Source organism: Syngnathus leptorhynchus, chromosome 5 (genome assembly GCF_054491065.1).
Source record: "Syngnathus leptorhynchus isolate UIUO chromosome 5, UIUO_Slep, whole genome shotgun sequence".
NCBI lineage: Eukaryota > Metazoa > Chordata > Actinopteri > Syngnathiformes > Syngnathidae > Syngnathus > Syngnathus leptorhynchus.
In genome coordinates this window covers 5040742-5066742 of record NC_141199.1, presented here as the reverse complement: position 1 = coordinate 5066742, position 26001 = coordinate 5040742, and the positions used below count along the sequence as shown (strand labels likewise).

The 26001-nt window shown below is 42.4% G+C and overlaps 1 protein-coding gene across 2 annotated transcripts in view; it reads left to right on the top strand.

The window, feature by feature from the left end:
- Positions 1 to 26001, top strand: part of LOC147056283 (endogenous retrovirus group FC1 Env polyprotein) — a 49582-nt gene that overhangs the window by 8777 nt on the left and 14804 nt on the right. The window contains exon 2 of one of the 2 annotated variants that reach the window (XM_085912344.1): positions 16812 to 18761. The gene's annotated coding sequence lies outside the window, so the exon portion shown is untranslated. Of the gene's footprint in view, positions 1 to 16811; positions 20214 to 26001 lie in introns of those variants that run through there. The other variant, XM_085912345.1, reaches the window with a different exon arrangement.

The following is a 26001-nucleotide window of genomic DNA, read 5'->3' as shown; positions in this document are numbered from 1 at the left end:
CTCGCACTCACACAAGGGACAATTTGGAGTGCTCAATCAGCCTATCAAGCATGTTTTTGGGATGTGGGAGGAAACCGGAGTGCCCGGAGAAAACCCACGCGGACACGTTCTGTTGTTTTAATCAAGGCACAATCTTCAACTCACAGCGGAGCAGTTTGCAACTGAGTGTGTTGGGATGAAAATTAGCTCCTCTGAATCTGAGACCACAGAGCTCTGAACTTTTCATCGTAGGTATATTTCAACTGTAAGACACAGAATGTGGAAATAAAATCACATTTTAGGCTTTTTTTGAGAATGTATTTGTAAGTTATGCTATATATGTACTATATATAAATAGGTACTTGGTCAAAAACTGACACGCAAGGGCTGGTTTGGGGCTCCATGCAAGATAAACATCCCAGTGGGATCAGAATGATCATGAGCACGGTGAGCCAAAATTCCACATCTTCACTGGTGAATGACCTGTGGAGAGCTGGGACCAAAGTAACAAAGGTTACCACCATAAAAACAATATGCCAACCGTAAATCAAATTAAGCAGGTTCCTGTTCAGGCCGATCTGAAGTTTGCCAGAGAGCATATGGGTGAAAAGGTTTCGAGAATATCATTTGGTCAAATGAAACCAAAATAGAACATTTTGACTCAAACTCAACTCAACTCATGATGTCTGGAAGAAGAAGAATGGTGAGTTGCATTCCAAGAACATTATAGGCATTACAAGGCATTGACTTATACTTCTGTTATTGACCAAATGCTTATTTCCCACCATAATTTAAAAGAAATTCTTTAAAAATTCTAAAATGCAATTTTGAAAAATTTTCCCCCCAAATTCTGTCTCTCACTGTTAAAATGTGCCTATGGTGAAAACTACAGAACCCTCTCATTATTTTAATTGGGAGTACTTGCAAAATCAGTGATATACTTTTTTGCTTCATTGTACATCGGGGTCTTGTTTACGTGAGGGACGAATGACGTGGGAGATTGACAGGCGTATTGGTGCAGTGTTTGCAGACTCTGCATCAGTATATTGAGGTAAAGAAGGAGCTGAACTGAAAGGCAAAGCTCTCTCAATTTATCTACTTTCTTACCATCCTCACCCGTGGTTATGAGCTGTGGGTTATGATCAAAAGAATGAGCTCCCGGATACAGAGAGGTTGACATGAGTTTCCTTGTGAGTGTCCGGGTTTGCTCCTTTTGAGAATGGGTGAGAAGCTGGTATATTCAGGAGGGGCTCAGATTTGAGCTGCTGCTCCTCTGAAATGAGAAGAGCCAGATAAGGTGATTTCGGCATCTAATTACGTCTTCTAGACGTGCAATGCAGAGTCCTCCAGCTGGCCAGGGAACACTTGGGGAGTCTCTCAGAAGAGCTGGATGAAATGACTGGAGTGAGTGAGGCAAGTCTGAGCTTGCCTGCTTGAGTTGTTGCCCCATTGACAGAAGAAAATGAACAGATGGATGGACCATTTTAATTTTTCTTTACGATTTTAGTTCTAAATGCTGTCAAAACTCAGTATAAAACCAATAATTAGTCACTGTAGTCTTTTATACAGTGGTGCAGAATGTGTTGAATGTTATTTTCAGTATAAAATGGACAGTGGTCTGTAAATAGCCTGTGGGATGTAGGTTGGATGCCAGTTCTTTACATCCTCCACCAAGGCTCCTGTATTCTTCCTCCTGTTCACTCCTAATGCATCAAAAAAGAAATATCACAATATTTATGATGTGAAAAAACATATAACGTTATTGTCGAAGTGTATATAAATATGTTTGTGCATGTGAGGATGATTGATGGAAGTCCTGTGATGAACGATAAAACATCACATAGTATGTACTGTATATAATGAGAAATACTGTAGTGGAAAGGTGCATCGTGCAGTTGTTTGTAATATAACCAACTCAGAGAAACCTTTGAAATATAAAATTGATATAATTAATTGTGTATTCTTAGCTCAGCAGTTCCAGGAAGTGAAAATGCTGCTGCCACTTCTGTATCTGGCAAGGATTTTTTACTCTCAATGGCTTCTCTAGGCTCTGATGTGGAGCAGAGCAACATGCACTGAATAAGTACCAATCATACCTTCTCTCGAAAAAAAAAGAGACAGAATTGCTTATCGACACTCTCAAATGAGATGCAACATAAAGGAGTGCTCTCACAGATCATCATGTGCTTGAATGGCTGCGTATAAGTACATGAGTCGGGTGGTTTGGAGAGCAGTGTGCCACACTATTTCATTGTAAGCTCAATACAAATGTGAACTAAAACGATTAATAAAATGATCATTATAAAATTAATGAGATGCTGGTCGACCAGGTGACAGACATGGAGAAACTTCTACCAAATTCACTAATCATTGTTTTGGGTGATCTCAACAGGGTGAACCTCGCACACGAACTCCTCAGATACAGACAGCACATTACGTGACCCACCAGAGGGGCACAGACACTGGACCACTGCTACACCGTAATTAAGGATGCATACCACTCTGTGGCTCGTGCAGCTTTAGGACTCTCGGACCCCTGTCTAGTTCATCTGGTCCCGGCCTACAGGCAGAAACTAAAAACGTCTAAGCCTGTAGTGAGGACTGTGAGGAAGTGGACAGTGGAGTCAAGGCAGGACCTCCAAGCCTGCTTTGACTGCACAGATTGGGGAGTTTTTGAAGCTGCAACTTCAGACCTGCATGAACTCACTGACACTGTCACATCATACATCTGTTTTTGTGAGGATCTGTGTGTGCAGACTAAGACCTTTGCACGTACAACAACGACAAACCTTGGTTTACACCAAACCTCAGGAGGCTGCGCAAAGCCAAGGAGGAGGCCTACAGGACCGGGACCTGTTCAAGCAGACCAGAAACACACTGAACCGAGAGGTCGGGAGAGCCAGGAGGTGTTACGTGGAGAGCCTGGAGAGACACCTCTCTGACAATCCTGATCCCTCAACAGTGTGCAAAGGTCTGCAGAGCCATCGGCCATCCCCTGATCTTAAGATCATGAGGGCAAGGACAAACTCAAAACTCCGACTAGGGGAAATGAGAAACCTTGAGAAGAGACCACAGATGGGAGGGTCCCTCTTCCAGGATGACCAGGCTGCAATGGATGCAGAGAAGACACAGTACAAACAGTGTAGACAATACAAAAAGGTGTGGAGAGCAGGATGTTATTGCACATCAATGACTCTGAGACTTCAAGAGTGGTGTGATTTCATCAGAGCAACAGCCTCGGGGAAGTAGCTGTCTCTGTGTCTGCTGGTTTTGGCGTACAGAGCTCTATAACGCCGTCCGGAGGAGAGTAGTTCAAACAGACTGTAACCTGGGTGAGAAGGGACTGTAGAGATGTTGCTTGCACATTTCCTTGTCCTGGACAGATACAAGTCTTGGATGGATGGGAGGTTGATTCCAATGATCTTTTCTGCTGTCCTGATTGTCCTTTGGTGTCTGTACTTGTCTTGTTTTGAGGCCGATCCAAACCAGACAGTGATGAGGGTGCAGAGGACAGACTAGATGATGGGAGTGTAGAAGGTCTTCAGCAGCTCCCGCGGCAGGGTGAACTTCTTGAGCTGTCTCAGGAAGTACAGCCTCTGCTGGGCCTTCTTCCGTACAGAGTCTATGTGGCCGGTCCATATCAGGTTCAGTGAGATTGTGGTACCCAGGAACTTGAAGTTGTCCGAGGAGAGTATAGTATTACTGCAGATAGTGAGGGGTGAAAGTGGTGAAGGGTCTTGCCTGAAATCCACTGTCATCTCCACGGTCTTGAGCGGGTTCAGCTCCAGGTGGTTTTGGCTGCACCAGTGGACCAGCCGCTCTACCTCCTGTCTGTACGCAGTCTCATCACCGTCCCCGATCAGTCCTATGACAGTGGTGTCGTCTGCATACTTCAGAAGCTTCACAGGAGAGTCACCTGAGGAGAAATCGTTGGTGTAGAGAGAGAAGAGCAGTGGGGAGAGGACGCACCCCTGAGGGGCGCCAGTATTGGTGGTCCTGGTATCAGATGTCATGCTCCCAAGCCTCACACGCTGTCTCCTGTTGGTCAGGAAGCTGGTGATCCACTGACAGGTGGAGGCAGTCGTGAAGATCCACATGCTGTAAATATTTCATTTTAATGATTCAATTTTTGAGTCACTAGCCCTGTCTCAAAATGGCTACTCTGTGTTGATGTTGTTTAGATTGGCTCACAATGCGCATAAACCATCTAAGTCTTTATCAAGATCCATCCATCCATCCATCCATCCATCCATCCATCCATCCATCCATCCATTCATTTTCCGCTTATCCGGGGTCGGGTCGCGGGGGCAGCAGCTTTAGGAGGGACTCCCAGACTTCCCTTGCGTGCCCCTATGATCCTAGGAGCCATGTTGTCTGGGGTTTCATGCCCCTGGTAGGGTCACCCATGGCAAAAGGGTCCTAGGTGAGGGGCCAGACAAAGCACGGCTCAGAAGACCCCTTATGATGAAAAAGATATATGGATGTCGTTTTCCCTCGCCTGGACGCGGGTCACCGGGGCCCCTCTCTGGAGCCAGGCCTGGAGGTGGGGCTCGAAGGCAAGCGGCTGGTGGCCGGGCCTTAGCTCATGGGGTCCGGTCGGGCATAGCCCGAAAAGAAGACGTGGGTCCCCCTTCCAATGGGCTCACCACCTATAGGAGGGGCCAAAGGGGTCGGGTGCATCGTGAGCTGGGCGGCGGCCAAAGGCGGGGACCTTGGCAGTCCGATCCCCGGCTGCAGAGGCTGGCTCTAGTGAATATAAAAAATATGACTTTATTATTTAGAGGACTTGAAAATAATGTAGCTGGAACGGCGTTGTACACAAAAATGAAACATATAACAACAATAACAATGAGGATGACGAAGTAAACAGGCAAAACGGTGACATTGGTTAGCACTGGTTAGCACTGGTTAGCACGTCCGCCTCACAGTGCGGAGGTTGTGGGTTCCATTTCAGCTCCAGTCTTCCTGTGTGAGTTTGTATGTTCTCCCGATGCCTGCATGGGTTCCCTCTAGGTCTCTCCGGTTTCCTCCCACATCCCAAAAACATGCATAGCAGGCCGATTGACCACTCCAAATTGCCCGTAGGTGTGATTGTGAGTGTGAAAATTTGCTTGTCTGTTTTTGTCGTGCAATTGGCTGACAACCAGTTCAGGGTGGGTGGGATAGGCTCTGGCACGCCCGCAACCCTCATGAGGAGAAGCGGTTCAGTGATACATTCACTAAGAAAAATATTCAGCTCGAGAGCAGCAGTGTTATGATGTTAGACACGCCTAGGAACTGGCAAAGTGATTTTGTGTTATTTTGGCAAATTTATTGACAACAGCTTGATTAAACTAAGTTGCCGATGAGCAATTAGATTTTCTCTGCTGCTCGCGTCCTTTTTCTTCAAATGGGCAGTCAAGGCTTTTTTGTAACAGCGAAACCAGAAGTAAAATTTCAGTTTTGACTTCCTGGTAGGCTGCTGTGTCAACAAAAAATATGTCAGAAATTTGCCAGGGTGTTATGATTTTATAACATGTCTAATACATTTAATTTTTGTGCTTCCAGGAACGTATGAGACCTCATTCGTTTTTTTGTTCATTCTAGATTTCTGGGGTGTGCGCTTTTGTAAAATGTCTTTTAGAGTCCTTTTGGTTCTACCAGCATTGTCATTGCCTGATGTACCGTAATGTTCGGACTATAATCCCCTCCGGAGTATAAATTGCACCAGCCATAAAATGCACAATAAAGTGAAAAAAAACATATATAAGTCGCACCGGAGTACGAGTCGCACTTTTGGGGCAAATTTATTTGTCAAAATCCAACACCAAAAACAGACATGAACCAGAAACAACAGGCTAAACGATACGGTATGCTAACGTGACATATACACAAATGAGGAGCTGAGAACGGGTCTGACGTAACATTCAGAGTTATTCAAGTAAGTATTACATAGATAACACGTTTATCAAACCATCTGTGTCACTCCAATTCATTAAATCCATCGATTGTGCTTTATGTAAACAATGCCGCGCGTGCACTGCATATGCTGACGTCGGATCCGTTGAAAGAGAGCTCACGTCGAGAAGGCCATAAAAGCCATAACAGTTTTTCAAACCTTCTGTGTCACTCCAAATCATTCAATCCTTCAAACTCTTCGTCCTCCGTGTCACTTACAAACAAAGCTGCTAATGATGCCGGTAGTACGTGGGGCCCTTCGTCATCCCGTGATCGAATCAACCGCCGCGCGGCACGGGTGACGTCACTTGCAGTTCAAATGACAGTAATCCCTTGCTACATCGTGGTTCGTTTATCGCAGTTTCACTACATCGCGGATTTTTGAATTTTGAAAATTTGTGAAAAAAATTACATATAAGTAGCTCCTGAGTACAAGTCGCCCCCCCACCCAAACTATGACAAAAACCACGACTTATAGTCCGAAAATTACGGTAAGTCCTTTTACCTATTACACAGAAATTCAATAACAGTTTACCATTTTTACTGCAGGGGCTTGGCTGGTGCCAAGAGTTTTGTCAGAGGGGTGGATTCAACCTGGGGCAAAATGCGCCGACTAGGATAACAATATGGAGAGTCCAACTGTTTTAAATATTCTAGCTAGGGGTGGATATGGTATCAGGCTCCCTTGAAGTTCCTCCTTCTGTCTCCCATCAAGGTCCTTGGAATTGTCTTCACGTCAGGCTGCATTGTGTGTCTCTTTGGAATATTTGCAGATGTTTTTGGAGAAAGACAAATAAATATAAGTATAACTTAATCTTTAAGGAGACAGCATTTGTAATGGAACCTCTTGAGCGCACGCACGCATATACACACACACACGCACGCACGCATACACACACACACACACACACACACACACACACACACACACACACACACACACACACACACACACACACACACACACACACACACACACACGCACATCAATAATGCAGTCCATAGTTTTTTCAACATCAAGTAATTGTCTGTGTATCAGACAATTCTTGCATTTCACACGCAGCCTCCTCTGCCTTCGGCCTGCAGGCTTCTCTGTCTCTGTTTTCTGCTCTGTATCGTCTGAAAATCACTGTCACCCGACTCTGGCTCTTTTTGTGGCACGGTCAGCTTGCTTATCTTTAGTCCTTATCACAATAAACTGCCTCCATCTCAATGCTTGCCACATTGTTATTCGTGCATAAATCGGACACACTCTTTATTTTGAACTTTATAGACAAAAAGCAATGGCGAGTAATATAGCCTGCATTCCAGCACACTGGTATATAAAATCACATTAACTGCAAAACCTGATTGCCGTGTGTGTGTGTGTGTTTGCGTGCGTGCGCGTCTGTGTGTGTGCGTGTTGATTGAATGGGGTAGATGGATGGGTGGATGATATTGCTCATTCAAATTCCTATTGTTCTTTTAATGAACATAATGTAACATTGTATGGTTTTACTATTATTATTATTATTATCAAAAAATGTAATGATCAGAACATGAGCCTGACTGCAGCGGTGCAAAGGGAGCGTGCATCTGACTGTCCTGGGCCGAACTGCCCAGAGTGAATGGAACATTCCCTCACATTGCTCAGAGCAAAAGCCACCACCTTTCTGGAGGCATAGTTTGTGACCCAAAACTATGTGTGGCTATTAGCACTGGTGTTAGTGAATTTGATGTTCATCATTGAGGCTTATTTGCATATAGGTGGGCAATTTCTCCGCCAATTACACGCAAATACCACTGGTGCACCGAAACACATTCTGCTTGGCATTGTAATGAGTGACGAATTCCATCAAATGTGGGTGCTTTGTGAATCAGATGGTTTTCTTGCTCCAATTTTACCAGTTAGTGCCAAGCAAAAGCGACACAATCCTTTAGTGAACTCGGCCCCACTGACCTTTGCACCCGGCACCCCTGCCCCAAATTGTTACTGCAGAATGCAATATGCCTTTATTAAAAAAATAAAATAAAAAAATAAAATAAAATCTGTGTTGTGCGTCACATAGATAATATTGCTCTAATAGGGACCCTGGCACCCCTACTAAAGACATCAAATATTTGAGAGATACAGTAATTGAGGGCAGACATTCTGTTAGGATATCATATAACTGCTCCGTACTTGGTACTGTATTTTGTAAAATGCTGTATGGGCAGTGCTTTATTGTGCCCTATAATTTCTCCCACTATTTGAAAAAAAATGAAGGAACTATCTACCGATAAGGGTATATAGTAGGGATGGGAATCTTCACCATCAAAGCGATATGATACACATCTTGATACACTGCCAATGATTCGATGCATTCACGATTCATGGAATTGCCAATGATAAGATGCGATACGATTCTCCCATCTCCTGCGATAAGGTGTGATACAGTACGATTTAATTTTAAACCAATGCGATCCAGTGCGATATGATACGATGCAACTGCATCTTACAGGTCGTATCAATTTTCCGATGCATATTGGTGAATCTTCCCAACCCTAGTACAGTGTGTATACTAGGGATGAAAATTTTCACCATCAAAGGAATACGATACACATCTCGATACACTGCCAACAATTCGATGCATTCACGATTCATGGAATTGCCAATGATAAGATGAGATACAATTCTCCCATCTCCTGCAATACGGTGCGATACAGTGCAATTTGATTTTAAAACAATGCGATCCAGTGCGATACGATACGATGCAACTGCATCTTACAGGTCGTATCGATTGTCCGATGCATATCGGTCAATCTTCCCAACCCTAGTACATAGGGTGTATGGTGAGTTCCCTCCTAAGGCTTAGGACCTAAGCACTGTCAATTAAATGTTGGTGATCTTTTTCTGTAATCAGTTTTCAATATCTTGAATAAGAATCATTTTCTTAGTGATGAGGCTTCAAACCACCTTTTCCTCCACCACTTTAGTTTTTTCATTCACTCCAGAACATACAGTAACAAACAGCCCATTGACATTATTGTACAAAAGAAGATTCCACATTCAAGCATACATAAAAAGGCTGCTGAGCTGGAGTGCCAGCAACATCAATCTGTTTATGTGGGGTGTTAGGCTACGGATTTTAGCTATTGATCTGACTCCAAATTCCGATCAACACTTAACACAAGTTGCTATGTCCCAATCCACACACTGGCGCACCTAACAATTTTGCGAGTTCGTTCTGTCGAAGAGAAGACCAGTAGATCAATCAGACCAAATTTACCAATTGTTTATTCCTGACAAAGCGAACTAATACAGACCTGGGTCCCGGGTCCCTCACACTAAAACTCGTGCATTTTTGTGACCACCACAAGATGACACATTCTTCCGGGTTGCCCAATTTTGAAGAAACACAATATGAATATTAAAACATGCAAAACATTGTGTGATGATTGGTCGATGGCCATCTCCTCCCCATCGAGGTGTTATCGCTGTGGTCAAGCGGTTGGGGTTTTTCCTCTCGAAGCCCGACCACCTGGACGTGGTGTTGTTCTTTGTTCTCGTTCCTCACCGACCTTGAGGTGTTTTCGTCCGGTACTCCCTTCGTCCGGTACTCCCTGTCTGGGCCTGTTCCACAACACTTTGAAGAAAACAAGTTCATGCAGTGTGCCTGCACATTCTTCACCCCCCACCAATCCACACAAGCACTCCAATACTAGATATTATATTGATATGATTATAAGTTTAACACAACCTTAAAAAAATATGTTTGCAAACTGCTGAAAGCACATTTCCCTTTAGGGGGTTTTGTGTTCCCCTGAAACATCTCAAGCTGAAACTCTATTTCAGACAAGGAGGACTCATGACGTCCTTAACGTATACAAAGCTTAATGGTCTATGGTCAAATCAATTTTTTTTTTAAATTTGCAGCCTCCTCTATACGTTATTCTTGTTTACGTCCGGGCCTCTTGCCAGATATCAGCGATGTGGTCAACTGATGATTCTTTGGGGACGTCATTACTCGGAGACGGCAATTAAAGATGCGGTCATGTCATTAACAAGTGTCACACATCAATCCTCTCTATTTCATTACTCTTCATAACTCTGAAAATTAGTGCATTTCTCCAGCCTCCAAGCATTAGCCATCCTTAAACATAGCTCGCAGTGCAAATTTGTAGTGTGAAGTGTGAATGCAGATTTTATTTTGCTCATGTAAGCGCAGAGCCATAAAAATGTTTTTGTTTTCTTGATGTGACATAATGGCCCTCACCCCTAACCCCAAATTATCCAATTCAACCCCAAAGGTACATTCATCATTTCATATTTACATCTTTCTTATTTTAAATTTGAAACACATTTATTTGATTTCAAAGCCTGATTGGAATATAAATGCTTCATGTACACTCCCCATTCAAAATATTTTGACCCGATCAAACCCATTCCAATGAAGATTTTATTCCGACTAAGGGTGAGAGTTTATATCGATTGAGCTCAAAGTTTTTGACCAAAAACCTCATTCTTTTCATGTATGTAGTATTGTGAACAAGCACAATCTTTTAGACATTTTTAAGATTTTTATGAATCTATGTCTCATCTATAAGGTGCTACATGGACTAGCCCCTCTCCAGTGCCTACCTTGTTCAGACCTTCAAGACCTAAGGTGGCCTGAGAATCAGGGCCTCCTCCAGAGCCTGTGAGGTCTCTCTCTCTCTCTCTCTCTCTCTCTCTCTCTCTCTCTCTCACTCACTCACTCACTCACTCACTCACTCACTCACTCACTCACTCACTCACTCACTCACTCACTCACTCACTCACTCACTCACTCACTCACTCACTCACTCACTCACTCACTCACTCACTCACTCTTTCTCTTTCTCTTTCTCTTCTCTCGCTCTCTTCTCTCGCTCTCTCTCTCTCTCTCTCTTTCTCTTCTCTCTCTCTCTCAATGTGATTGGTTTCTTCCAAGCAAAACAATATTACTTGCAAAAATAAAAACATTTTAAGTCATTTAATTTACTAATCAGATGGTTTATTAGAGGCTGTCCTACATGTATGTGTGTGTGTGTGTGTGTGTGTGTGTGTGTGTGTGTGTGTGTGTGTGTGTGTGTGTGTGTGTGTGTGTGTGTGTGTGTGTACGTATATACGTACGTATGTACGTACGTGTGTGTGTGTGTGTGTGTGTGTGTACGTACGTACGTACTTATGTATGTATGTATGTACGTACGTACTTATGTATGTATGTATGTAGGTATTTATTTGTATGTTATGTTTTCTTTCCTATGTATTGGCCTGCCTGGGGATTACAGATTTGTAGCTACGATCTAGCATATTTACAGGTCAGGTCAAGTCAGGTATGGGGGAACGTGTCACGGTGAGGCTTCGCTGCGCTCACCTTCTTGCTCCACTCCATCAGTGACCTTACGGCGTAGGACCGAGCGCCCGCCCGGCCCAACACCCCCACAATCTCAAAATGCTTACCGAGCTGCTCCAACCACTCCGCACGTGGTCGCCCTACTGGGCGCTTCCACCCCCTCGAGTCCGGGGCGGACAGAAACCTGTTCGCTGGATCCGGGGGCGGGTAGCGTACCACGTGGCCGTAGAACTGCAGCTGTCGCTCCCATATCTGGCAGTTGATGCAGTCCATCCCCGCTCGCTCGAGAACCGTCTGGTTTGACACACGGTCTCGCCAGTGGATCCCGAGGATGCGACGGAGGGAAGTGCACACAAAGGTGTTCAGTCTTCACCTTTGCCCGCCAGTCAGTGTCCATGCTTCACAAGAGTAAAGCAGGACGGGCATTACCAGCGAGTGAAAGACTCAAACCTTTGTCAACGTGCTTAGATATCGGGAGCGCCAAAGTGTCCCATTCAGCGAGCCCATTGCTCCATGCGCAAAACCAAACCGACGAGCGACCTCAGCCTCACACGAAGCGGAGCAATGAACCACGCTGCCGAGATAAGTGAACTTGTCTACGATCTCGACCTTTTTGCCCGCCACATCGCCTGACTCGATAACAGCGTCGAGAAAGTCACCAAAGAACTGGGTCTTTGTCTTGACCCAGGAGACGCGCAGTCCCAGCGGCTCCGCCTCCTCGCTCAGCGGTTCAAGTGCTTCGTTCAAGACGTCTAGGGTCTCCGCAAAGATCACAGCGTCGTCAGCAAAGTCCAGATCAGTGATCCGAACATTGCCAAATGACGCCCCGCAGCCCGTCCTGCCTACAACGCGGCCCACAATCTAGTGCTGAAAAGTGATGGGGCTAGTACGCACCCCTGTCTCACCCCAGTATTGACTGGAAAGAAGTTAAAGGTGGTGCCTCGGTACTTAACAACACTTTCTATGTCGGAGTATAGAGCCGAGATGAGATGGACAAGCTTTCTATCAAATTTTCGAAAGCGCTCGGTGAGGACACGAAGCGTGAGGATGCGGTCAATGCTTGATCTTTTTGGTGTGAAACCGGACTGTTCAGGGCGATGGTGGTCGATGGTGGTCTGAGAGCTGCTGACGTATCCTGTTTAGAAGTACCCGGGCGAAGACTTTGCCTGACACTGAGAGAAGGTTAACTCCTCGATGGTTGTTACACTCCCGGATATCACCCTTCCCCTTCCAGATAGGGACAACGCCCCTTTTCCAGTCAGTTGGGATGAGCTTCATTAATGTGCATTCTACCCATTCAAATAAATAAATAAATAAATAAATAAATAAATAAATAAATAAATAGGTAAGTAAATAAATAAATAAATAAATAAATAAATAAATAAATAAATAAAATACATAACATACATAACATACATAACATATATAGATATATATTTACCCCTCCCTGTGTGGAGTTTGCATGTTCTCCCCGAGTCAGCATGGGTTTTCTCCGGGCACTCCGGTTTCCTCCCACATCCCAAAAACATACTTAGTAGGCCAATTGAAGACTAAATTGTCCTTAGGTATGTGTGCGAGTGCGGATGATTGTTCGTCTCTGTGTGCCCTGCGATTGGCTGGCAACCGGTTCAGGGTGTATCCCGCCTACTGCCCAATGACGACTGGGATAGGCTCCAGCACGCCCGTGACCCCCGTGGGGACAAAGCGGTTCAGAAAATGGATGGATGGATATATATTTACGTATAATGTCCCCCAAACGGTAGCATGTAAGTACTGAACAGCATAGTTCCAATTACCAATCCCTGCGGGACACCCAATGCCACATTATTAAACTCAGAAGTCGTGTCTTGGGTCCTCTCCGAGATAAGAACAAAACCAGGAGAGCTGACCCGACAAAACAACGCAGGTTTCAAGGCGACCTAATAATATATTGTGATTAACAGTGTACAAGGCAGCACTGTGATCGAGGAACCAATGAGGTGTTGGAGTCCATCCCTAAGAGTTCATTTGTACTTTAGCAAGGGCTGTCTCAGTAGAGTCGTCACCTCTTAAACCAGACTGAAAACAGATTTGAGGTTCAAACCGATTGTTAGCAATCATATATTCATTAGGTTGTTGCGCTATAATTTTTTTCGAGAAATCCTTCAATGAACGGGATATTTGAAGATTTTGTACTTTAGCAAGGGTTGTCTCAGTAGAGTCGTCACCTCTAAAACCAGACTGAAAAGGTTCAAATCGATTGTTAACAATCATATATTCATTAAGTTATTCAAGGCGACCTAATAATATATTGTGATTAACAGTGTACAAGGCAGCACTGTGATCGAGGAACCAATGAGGTGTTGGAGTCCATCCCTAAGAGTTCATTCGTACTTTAGCAAGGGCTGTCTCAGTAGAGTCGTCACCTCTTAAACCAGACTGAAAACAGATTTGAGGTTCAAACCGATTGTTAGCAATCATATATTCATTAGGTTGTTGCGCTATAATTTTTTTCGAGAAATCCTTCAATGAACGGGATATTTGAAGATTTTGTACTTTAGCAAGGGTTGTCTCAGTAGAGTCGTCACCTCTAAAACCAGACTGAAAAGGTTCAAATCGATTGTTAACAATCATATATTCATTAAGTTATTGCGCTACAATTTTTTTTTGAGAAATTCTGCAATGAACGGGTATTTGAAGATATAATTACTGAGATAGTCTGCGTCGAGGTATGGTTGCTTAAATAATGGTTGAATAATAGTGGTCTTAAAGGCTGTTGTGGGCACACTGCCAGAGGAGATGGATTCATTAATTATATTTAAGACGGATGATCCTAAAATCTGAAATAGTTCTTTAACGAGTTTGCCAGGAAGCGTGTCGAGTAAGCAAGTTGTCTGGTTTACCGCACTAACCAGTTGTGTAAGGGTTTCAAGGGACACATTTTTTAAATCGAAGAGGGTTGTCACACGATTGTCAGCCTTGTTTATATCGACTTCCATAATTGCAAGTTATGACTGGGTTTTTGGAACAGTCTCCTTAATCTCATCCCTAATAAACTGAATCTTCTGTTCTGAATTGTCGGCTGAGTGAGGGGAGCTGTCTGAGGTCAGCTGCTGTTGCGCCACAGTATCAAATAAGTATTTAGGGTTGTTTTCATTGGGACCGATAATTCAAGAGAAATAATTAGGTTTTGGTCAAACGAGAGCTTCTTTGTATTTCAACAGGCTGTCAAACCATGCCTGTTAGAAAACCTCAAGTTTAGGGTGCATAAGTGGGTAAAAAATGACCCGGTGAGGTTGTTTTTTAAAATATCTGTAATTAAAAACTGTTATCATTTCATATTCCAGGAATTCCTCAAAAAACATGTTTTGGACATCATGCTATTGACATTTTTAACTTACCTATTATATATTTTGAGAAATTGTAGTTTTTGTATTCCTACCTCAAGTTTCCACAAGTGGGTCGAAAATGACCTGCATGCATTTTCTATGGAATCCAATAGGAGCCTTTGATCCTCATCAACAGTGGCTTATGGGTTTGTGATGCACACATCTCCTATGCAATAGATGGCATAGTTTACATGGGGAGACAACCAGGAAAAGAAGAATCTGGGTGAAACTATTGTCCAGCAGTTGTGTCGTCAATTTAGACACACAGGTCGAAACATAACAATGTACAACCTCTTCACCAGTGTGCCTCTTGCGCAGCACCGCTTGGATAAGGATCTCACCATTGTGGGGACTCTACGCCAGAAAAAAGCCAGATATCCCTCCTCTGATGAAGCCTTCAAAGTCCAGGGAGGTTCACAGCACAGAGTTTGGATTCAATGGCAACCTTACCATGGTCAGCTATGTCAGGAAGAAAGGAAAAGCTGTTGTGGTCCTGTGCACGATGCACCACGACAAAGTAGTGGATGTAACTAGGGTGAAGAAAAAAACAGAAGTGATCACATTTTACAATAAGACGAAAGGAGGTGTCGACACCACTGACCAGATGGTTGGCACATACACCGGCAAGCGCCAAACACAGAGGTGGCCCATGGTGCTGGGGTATAATATGATGGACATCGCCACCCTGAATGCCTACACCTTTTTCACAGCTCAACACCCAGATTTCAAGAGTGGCAACACCAATGCACGACGGCTCTTCCTCAAAGAGCTGTTAAAGGAGCTTGTCACACCACACATGAGGAGTCGGCTGAAACACTGCCCCCAGCTACAAACCCCTATTATAGAAGCAATGGAAAAGGTGTGGGGTGACAAAACCCAAAACCCAGCCACAGGAAAGTAGCAGCCTGGATCAACCAAAGAGGAAGAGGTGTCAGATCTGCCCAAGCAGAAAAGACCTCAGGTCAGCAATAGGTGTGGGAAATGCAATGTACCTGTGTGCAATGATCACAGCCAGAAGATGGTAGTTTGCCTGAACTGCAGGCAGTGATGAGAAAATGAGGCAAAACACACAAACACGCACACACACACACACACACACACACACTACACACACACACTACACACACAGTTCACAGTTTTTCCATTGTTGTTGCATGTAATTTTTTTTTTTAATTTTAAAAATTGAAAAATAAAAATATTTCAAACATTAAATCATTATTGTGTAAATAATGTAAATATAACGCTGAATGTTATATATATGTTTATTCTTAAGCAAAATGGCAAAAAATGGCATAAAACCCATTCATTCTAATATGGGTCATTTTTTACCCACATATGGAAGAAGGTAGGGTTCAGTCACTAATGCATCAAATGGTTAAATCCCATTTTTGCTCAAGCATTCATAATTGTTTAAGTGTGCAAATTCTATACCAAAGAGTAAGGCTCCTAGGACGAGTTTAAAGATATTTCAAACATTGAATCATTATTGTGTAAATAATGTAAATATAACGGTGAATGTTATATATATGTTTATTCTTAAGCAAAATGGCAAAATATGGCATAAAACGGCAAATTCTATACCAAAGAGTAAGCCTCCTAGGACGAGTTTAAAGATATTTCAAACATTAAATCATTATTGTGTAAATAATGTAAATATAACGCTGAATGTTATAAGCCTCCCAGGACGAGTTTAAAGATATTTCAAACATTAAATCATTATTGTGTAAATAATGTAAATATAACGCTGAATGTTCTATATATGTTTATTCTTAAGCAAAATGGCAAAAAATGGCATAAAATGGCAAATTCTATACCAAAGAGTAAGCCTCCTAGGACGAGTTTAAAGATATTTCAAACATTAAATCATTATTGTGTAAATAATGTAAATATAACGCTGAATGTTATATTTATGTTTATTCTTAAGCATAATGGCAAAAAATGGCATAAAACCCATTCATTCTAATATGGGTCATTTTTTACCCACTTATGGAAGAAGGTAGGGTTCAGTCACTAATGCATCAAATGGTTAAATCCAATTTTTGCTCAAGCTTTCATAATTGTTTAAGTGTGCAAATTCTATACCTTCATCCCTTAACTGATTCCAAGGGGATTTTTTTGCCCCAAATTGAGAACAGCAACGAACTATTCTAAAGATTTCAACTTGCCTTTCTCTTGCCTTTCTCTTCTCTAGGATATCTGCACTCAGGTGGTTTATCCGTCTCTTCACTCCCCGGAGGAAAAATATCCTCAGGAGTCACCTCCACAGATATGTATCTCAACTTCCACTATTGTTGACAGTTTGACCATGGGAGCCACTATGCCTGGTGAATACTGTGGCATATTGTGACACGCTACAGAAACATAAGGAAGTGCATCTGTTGAGCCCTCCGAATGATCCACATCTGATCTAAATGTCATTAATAAGAGCTGATCTACCTGCCTCTGCCATAACATGTTGTTCTTCTCTTCCGATGTAAAGAGTTGGCCCTTAGCTCTATGTTTTCTGCATTGTCCTTGTCTCTCCAGTATATTTCGACTGACATCTACTTGAAATGACTTCAATAGGAAAACCGAAAATCGACAAATAAATGCGTGAGATGTCAAGGTCAAACCTACTGCTGGTGTTTTGTAAATAGCCTGCACGCTTGCATATAAAGTAAGTAAATGTCTTACTATTCTGTCTCAAATCACCCACAGTTTTATCATTTCAAAAGGGTCAAGTTAGGAACATTCTCGTCGTGACCCTGTTAATCCGTAAGGACACCAATCCTAACGTTACACGCCAAAACAGTCCAACCACTTGCGATCTTGTGGGTGGTAAAAGGATAAGGAGCCCAGACCATCGGGCGTATCCTCAGAGTGTGCCCTTTATCATGCAGCCTGAACAACGGTGATATGCTGAATGTGAATCAGAACACCCTAGAATGGTTGGCTGTTTGGCGTGACAAGCTATGATGATGATGATCTTTTCAAAACCATATTCATAATCTAAACTGTTCAACTTGTCACTGGGCATTAAAAAACATTTTTTTTCCCCGTTTCACATGGCTCATTATTATTAAAAAAAAAAAAAGTGTACTATTTGCATGTGTGAACAGGCTGGGGTTGACGCTAATTCATGATTCAAGAGATTCAAGATTCAAGAATCTTTTATTTGCCATGTTTGAGCGTGCCAAACAAGGAATTTGACTTTGGTACATTACAGCCTCTGTTCAACTAACAACTAAACACTCAGGACATGTGAAAAATGAAAAATATTCTCAAACATCCCCTGATCTTAACTTCCAGGGGGGCAAGAAAAAACTCAAAACTCCGACTAGGGGAAATGAGAAACCTTGAGAAAGACCACAGATGGGATGGTCTCTCTTCCAGGATGACCAGGCTGCAATGGATGCAGAGAGGACACATAGTACAAACAGTGTAGACAATACAAAAAAGGTGTAGAGAGCAGGATGTTATTGCACAGCAATGACTCTGAGACTCTAAGAGTGGTGTGAGTTCATCAGAGCAACAGCCTGGGGGAAGAAGCTGTCCCTGTGTCTGCTGGTTTTGGCATACAGAGCTCTGTAACGCCGTTCGGAGGGGAGTAGTTCAAACAGACTGCAACCTGGGTGAGAAGGGTCTTTAGAGATGTTACTTGCACGTTTCCTGATCCTGGACAGATACAAGTCTTGGATAGATGGGAGGTTGATTCCAATTAATTTTCTGCAGTCCTGATTGTCCGTTACAGTCTGTGCTTGTCTTGTTTGGAGGCCGATCCAAACCAGACAGTGATGGATGTGCAGAGGACAGACTGAATGATGGCAGTGTAGAAGGTCTTCAGCAGCTCCCGCGCGGCAGGTTGAACTTCTTGAGCTGTCTTAGGAAGTACAGCCTCTGCTGGGCCTTCTTCTTGAAGCTCTTGAAGCACGAGGGCACCTCACAAATGCAAAGGTTGGCATCACATACTTGCCAAATTTCCTGATTCAGATGTGAGACAACTGATTTTCAACCCTATCTTCCGTCTGCCTCCGATCAGTGAAGTAAACAGTTGACATTGTGGGGAATGTGACGCAACATGGCTCCTCCTTGCTGTACAGTGTTTCCCTCACTGCGACAAAGGCACCCCTCCCCTGCTCGTGTGTTCAGCAGCCCAGAACAGGTGGGCTCCACCCGAAGAGCTGATATTGGTCTACATCAATGACAGAAATCTAAAAGTGCCACTGGAATGAAACTTGGAGGGCCACAGAGTGCCCACCAGTGGGTGGTAAAAAAGCCAGTCAGTCCTAGGGCACATAGAGATGAACAACCAGCCACACCCACATAAACATTGTCACTAAGCGGGAATTGATCCCGTGCCACCCACATACAAGTCAAGTGAATGTACCCCTATACCTACAGCAACCTCACCGCCCACCACCTACCCCAGAAATGACGAATTTAGTTGGATATCATTCATTGCCGGTACTATTGGCAAAAGGCTTTGGACAAAATAAGGTTCCATTCAAGTTCCTCCGGGATTCGTGGCCAAACATGAAACGAACATTGATCACAGATTTGGGCTACAAGTTCAAGCATTAATATATATAAAATATACATATAAATATACATTTGCTGTTTCTTTATATCTAACTACTGATTTATTGGAAAATACGCCAATCTTTTTCAGCCCATAAAGTTGTAAATCTGAACTTGGATATCAGTGCATACATAAAGCTTACTCACCACACCTAACTAATACTGAGTGTTCATTCAGAGTTCTGAATGTATAATGACACACACTGGCTGAATCTCTTGTTTGTCCCTGAAGCCGATATGAAACATTTGCTTCATCATACGTTTTATATCATTCAGTCAAAATTTTGTTTTGCTTTAAAGTCAAGAAGAATCTGAAGAATTGCTTGTTGATGGTGGGAGTAGAAATAAATAAATACAGTATGGTCAATTGGTTTTAGGTTGTGGAGCGTGAGTCTCTGGTGTGGCAAGTGGCATTCCTCTACTGATATTATATTCATTGTAAATCTGTGGTGTGACAACGGTATTGGACTCAGATGCAACCACATTTTGGAGAAATTTCTCTTTGTAACTTCTGAAGATGTGATTCACAGCTACCTGGAGCCACATGTTGACCACCCTGGCCCTCATATTAAGGAAAAGCAATCTGGCAGAGAAAAATATTGTGTACGACTTCCAGAAAAAGTCAAGAAAAACAAACTGAATTTGGTTCTTGCTGAGTTCTTGTGAGGTACATGGCTGTCTTGTGTAATATGTTGATATCACATGAGACAGTGACACAGAGGTAGTATAAACATGAAGCGCAGCAATTGCACAATTTAACATGCATAATGTAGCTCAGTGTGGGTATGGGAGTGTGTGCACGTGGATGTGTACTGTTGGAGCCTATTAGAAACATCATTATGACAATAGTTATAGCTCACATTATGGCTTGTCTGGCACGCTACTCATAACTTGAGGACATTTTCCAGGTATGCTAAATAATACATTGTGAGTCGGATTATATTAATGTTCGTGTCAATGAGAAGAAAGATAGAGGTAGATGTCTGCCCACATTTTGGGTACTCACAAACTAATGTGTCAACGTGGCAGTGACAAATTCGGCTTTATTAGATCTGTCATCTTTACAATAAAACCATTTGTCAAAAGGTTATGAACGCATAAAAGTTGTTGAAAATTGACCAAAAGCATTCCTGAAAGTAGAAATAAAGAATTTATTTAGATACACAGACAAAAATAATTACAAAACCGAATAAGGATAGTCCAAATTTTAACTAGCTGCAATGAGAAGCACATCTGTTTGATTTGTCCATTGTGAGTCACTGATTTGTGTAAAAAAAAAAAAATCATTCCATCATTACATATTCTAAAATGTTCATCTCAGCAGCTAACTTGAAAGGAAGCACAATCTTTGTACTAAGATGCTGAATTAAAACACGTTAAAAATTACAGACACTTGCGCACACACACGGGCACACGCACACACGAATACGCACGCACGCCCGCCTGGACACTCACTCACTCACTCACTCACTCACTCACTCACTCACTCACTCACTCACTCACTCACTCACTCACTCACTCACTCACTCACTCACTCACTCACTCACTCACTCACTCACTCACTCACTCACACACACACACACACACACACACACACACACACACACACACACACACACAAGTATTTTTAGCAGTAATTCAAATTGTGATCTTTAGATTACAGATTGTTGTCTGTTTTGACCATATTATTTCGTTATAATTGGCATCGATTGATTAAAGCGTCTGATTAAAGTGTCTACTTCACAGAGGTTGTTGGTTTGATTCCGGCTTCTTATGTGGAGTCTGCTTGTTTGTACAGTGCCTGCGTGTGTTTCTTCCCACACTACAAAACACACATTGTTGGATTAAACACTCCAAGTTGTGTCGTCGGTGGCAACCAATTCAGGGTGTCCCCCGCCTATTACCCAAAGTAACCTGTGATAGGCTCCAGCACGCCCACGACCCTCGTGAGAAAAAGTGGTTTACAAAATGGATGGATGAATGTTTAGTTATATTTATGCACTTTGTGAAGTAGATGCAAAATTGCGATATACGGCTTCTGATCCTGAACCTTGTGTAGGCTAGATGGATGATCTACGAATAAAAAGCAAAATGGGAGGGCAAGATACCCCCCCCAAAGAAAAAGTGATACAATGCACTTGCAGTAAAAAATACTTCGCAAGAATGTTTTATTATGTGTAATGCCAGAAAATAATTGAGACACTGACTCTTTGTGACAGCTTGACTATTTTCTGGTGAGTTTTTTTTTTTTTCTTTCAAATGAAGGCATTACATTCGCAAAGCCTGTAGCCTTTTTTTTGAACTCCCAGAGAAATAGTTGAATCACACTGAAGCATTGTGTTTCCAAGCAAAAAACATATCGGTGCACATCCTCCACCCCACGCAAGCTGACCTACCGTCGCTCTTTCTCTCAGCACCGATCAGTGCCATTAGTGGAGTCAAGAGAGCCATGCACAACACACCATATGCTGCTCCATGTAATCTTCTCATTAGTTGGGAGCCTACTTAGTTCCTGCATGAATAGAAACATGAAACATCACATACTGCCAGGTGCACATTGTCTATCGTCCAACTAAACACGTGCACACATAACATCAACGGGAGACTGAAAGCTTGATACATCTATTAGCATCTATTGGCATCAAAGCAGTCAAACCAATCAATAAAATTAGACAGAAAAACATGCAAAGTTTTGACTGTAATGTCATGTCGTGATAGTATGATTGATTCATTATCTTTTAAAGCTTCGGGAAAACATATCCTCCTCCATATCCTAAAACTAATACAACAGCAAAAGACACTTCAAACTGGTTTGGAATGCAGCAGCGAGGCTTTACACTGTAAAATAACGATCATCATATCACTTCTAGTTTCGCATCACTCCATTGGGTTTCATTTTGTTATAATATAAATTTTATGATTTTCTAAATACTTTTCAAGAATGTATGGGCCTAGCTCCAAACTATAGTATATCACAATATATTTGTGATGCATTAAAACTACAAAATTATTATTTTGTTTAAATTAAGCATTTCTTCTTGTCAATATATTTGTTAATGGATTTTTTAATATACTATATAAAGTTTAGCAGTTCAGAACATGTATTTATTATATTATTAATAATATTACTTCTGTAGATGCAGTTCAATGATGACTTTATTGATCTAGACCATATCTCACTGAGCGGCGAAGGTTGGCGTTGTGCTCAGCCCAAATGTTCATTTTTCATCAGGTTAGCAGATGAAGCAGTTTTTCTTGTCACAAAGACAAAAAAGACTGTTAACAATATTTTACAAATCTTGGCAATCTTTTAAGAACGCTGACAAAAAATCATTTGCTACTTGGGCAAACCCAGTGAGATATACAGGTAAGTATGATACAATTAGTACCAACCACTAAGCATGAAGAAAACGTTACGACAAAAGTGTTGTCATGAAAAAAAAAATTCAATCGTATCAAACTGAAGTACAGGTACATACTGTACAACAGAAGAGAGACGTGACAACACTAAGTTAATGGATAACATCCTAAAGTCATTTGTTGTTTCCTCAATTAATTTGAGCTCAGCCACACGCATGTAAATTGTACTTTTATGTAAACACTTGTATGTTACTCGAGTGTTTAGTTAATTCTCACTTTTATAGCCGTACAACATGTTTAACAACCACACATGTACTGTAGTTAACTGCTTTATTTGACAAGCCTGCACATTGTAAAAGATGAAAACAAAAACTCATAGGATGTGTAGCTATTGTGTGTTGGTGTCCCCAAAAATAACAAATGTTGTCAGCATAGTCTCTACTGATTATTATTGTTGTTGTTGGAAACACTTGAGGGATGACTGGCTGACTTGAAAAATAAAGTAAAATAACGAGGATGGACGGACGATTACAGTAATCACGGTTTGACTACCGCGGCTTCAGTACATTGCGGATTTCCCCCCCCTCAAAAAGAGAATTCACAAATTAAAAAAAAAAAACAACTTCTAAATTGAGGAATTATGGCACAAAAGTTGCCCACACGCCAGCTGAAGGCAGGGAGTGTCCACACAATTGCAGTACGTATGTCAGACTTGGATCAAGGAGATGACTCGGATGCACTGACAAAAAAAAGGAATTTATTCTGACAGGCTGGAGTCAGCAAAAAAACAAAAGCGCCTCAAAAGAGAGAAAACAAGGTGGCCAAAAAACATTTTCATTCACTCATTCATTTTCTGAACCGCTTAGTCCCCACGGGGGTCGCGGGCGTGCTGGAGCCTATCCCAGCTGTCACCGGGCAGTAGGCGGGGGACACCCTGAACTGGTTGCCAACCAATCGCAGGGCACACAGAGACGAACAACCATTCGCACTCACACCTAGGGACAATTTGGAGTGCTCAATCGGCCTATCAAGCATGTTTTTGGGATGTGGGAGGAAACAGGACTGCCCGGAGAAAACCCACGCGGACACGGGGAGAACATGCAAACTCCACACAGGGAGGGCCGGAGGTGGAATCGAACCCGCACCCTCCTAACTGTGAGGCGGACGTGCTACCCACTGCTCCACCGAGCCGCCGTGGCCAAAAAACAAAAAACTAAAATACTCAGAGCTAGGCTTGACGACAAAGTTTTCTTCACAAAAACTAGGTTCTCGAGAGGTATCATTAAACTCACGCGATCGCTGGTGGTCTGGACGGTACAAGATGCACTGGCACAAGAAAAGACTCTGACTAAATACACACAGAAGGGTAAGGACACAGGTACAGATATTCAGGATCAAGGGCACAGGTGCGCACAATTAGGATCAGGGAAGACAAGCAGACTGACGCACAGAGGAAAGGCCCACGAACTGAAACTAGAGGAGAGTTACTTATCAAAATAAAACAGGAAGTGACAATACGACAAAAAGACAAGACAACAATAACCCAGAAAAAACAAGACGGCATGGCAACGTACCTATTCGGGAAAAAAAGTTGTTACAACAATAAGAGTTCTAAAACATATTTAGAGTATTGTACCTTGTTATAAGAAAATGTTATAATAATAAGAATTGTAAAAACATATCTACAGTATTTATACTTGTACTTTGTTATATTAAGTTGTTAAAATAGTAAAAGAGTTCTAAAAACATATTTACAGTATGTATGCTTTAGTTACATAGATCGTATTTGCCCGAATATAAAACGAGTTATTTTGCATTTAAATAAGACTGAAAAAGTGAGGGTCGTCTTGTCTTCGGGGTCTAGACATTATACCCCTTTTCACTTGTGCGCAGCGGTAAGTTAAAGTTTGCTGGTATCGACTGAGTACGTGGCTGTGATCGTATGCGTCTTTGACACAAATTGAGTACCGTAATTTTCAGACTATAAGTCGCTCCGGAGTATAAGTTGCACCAGCCATAAAATGCACAATAAAGTGAAAAGAAACATATATAAGTCGCACTTTTGGGGCAAATTTATTTGTCAAAATCAAATACCAAAAACAGACATGAACCAGCAACAACAGGCTAAACGATACGGTATGCTAACGTGACATATACACAAACGAGGACCTGAGAACGGGCCTGACGTAACATTCAGAGTTATCCAAGTAAGTATTACATAAATAACACGTTTATCAAGCCATCTGTGTCACTCCAATTCATTAAACCCATCGATCGTGCTTTATGTAAACAATGCCGCGTATGCACCGCATATGCTGACGTCGGACCCGTTGTAAGTTGCATTTCTAATTATTCCACAGACCCATATCACGATATATAAAGTATATCTCAAATAACCCTCATATTACAAAAACTTTATCAAACCATCTGTGTCACTCCAAATCATTAAATCCATCGATCAAATTCCTCATTCTTTATGTCAACAACGCCGCGCGTGCGCTGCAGAGATCTAGTATATAACTATATTGTAGCGTTAACAAAGTACCAGGAAAGACGTGGGTTTATATAACAACATTATTATCAAACCATCTGTGTCACTCCAAATCATTAAATCCATCGATCAACTTCCTTGTTCTTTATGTCAACAACGGCGCGCGTGCGCTGCAGGGCTCTAGAATATAACAATATTGTGGCGTTAACAAAGTACCAGGAATGACGTGGGTTTATATAACAACAATATTATCAAACCATCAGTGTCACTCCAAATCATGAAATCCATCGATCAAATTCCTCGTTCTTTATGTCAATAACGTCGCGCGTGCGCTGCAGAGATCTAGTATATAACGATATTGTAGCGTTAACAAAGTACCATGAAAGACGTGGTTTTGGTAAACGGCTCTTTATTTAACAAAACAAGAGTTCAACGAGCCAACAACTACTGAACTTCCAGCCACGGAGGTGGAAGAGAGCTCCATAAATAGGACCGGGTGTGCGTAAAAGCCATGTCCGAGCCCCATCCACCGTTCCCGGACAGCCACCCGGCCGAGCACCGGCCCCCGACTTCCATCCACGGAGGTGAAAGAGAGCTCCCGTCGAGAAGGATCGGGCGTGCGTAAAAGCCATAATAGTTTTTCAAACCTTCTGTGTCACTCCAAATTATTAAATCATTCAACCTCTTCGTCTTCCGTGTCACTTACAAACAAAGCCGCTAATGATGCCGGTAGTACGTGGGGCCCTTCGTCATCTTCGTCATCCCGTGATCGAATCCTTTGCCCTTTATGTAAACAACCGCCGCGCGGCACGGGTGATGTCACTTGCAGTTCAAATGACAGTAATCCCTTGCTACATCGCAGACTTTTGAATCTTGAAAATTTGTAAAAAAATCACAAATAGGTCACTCCTGAGTATAAGTCGCCCCCCCACCCAAACTAAGAAAAAAAACCGCGACTTATAGTCCGAAAATT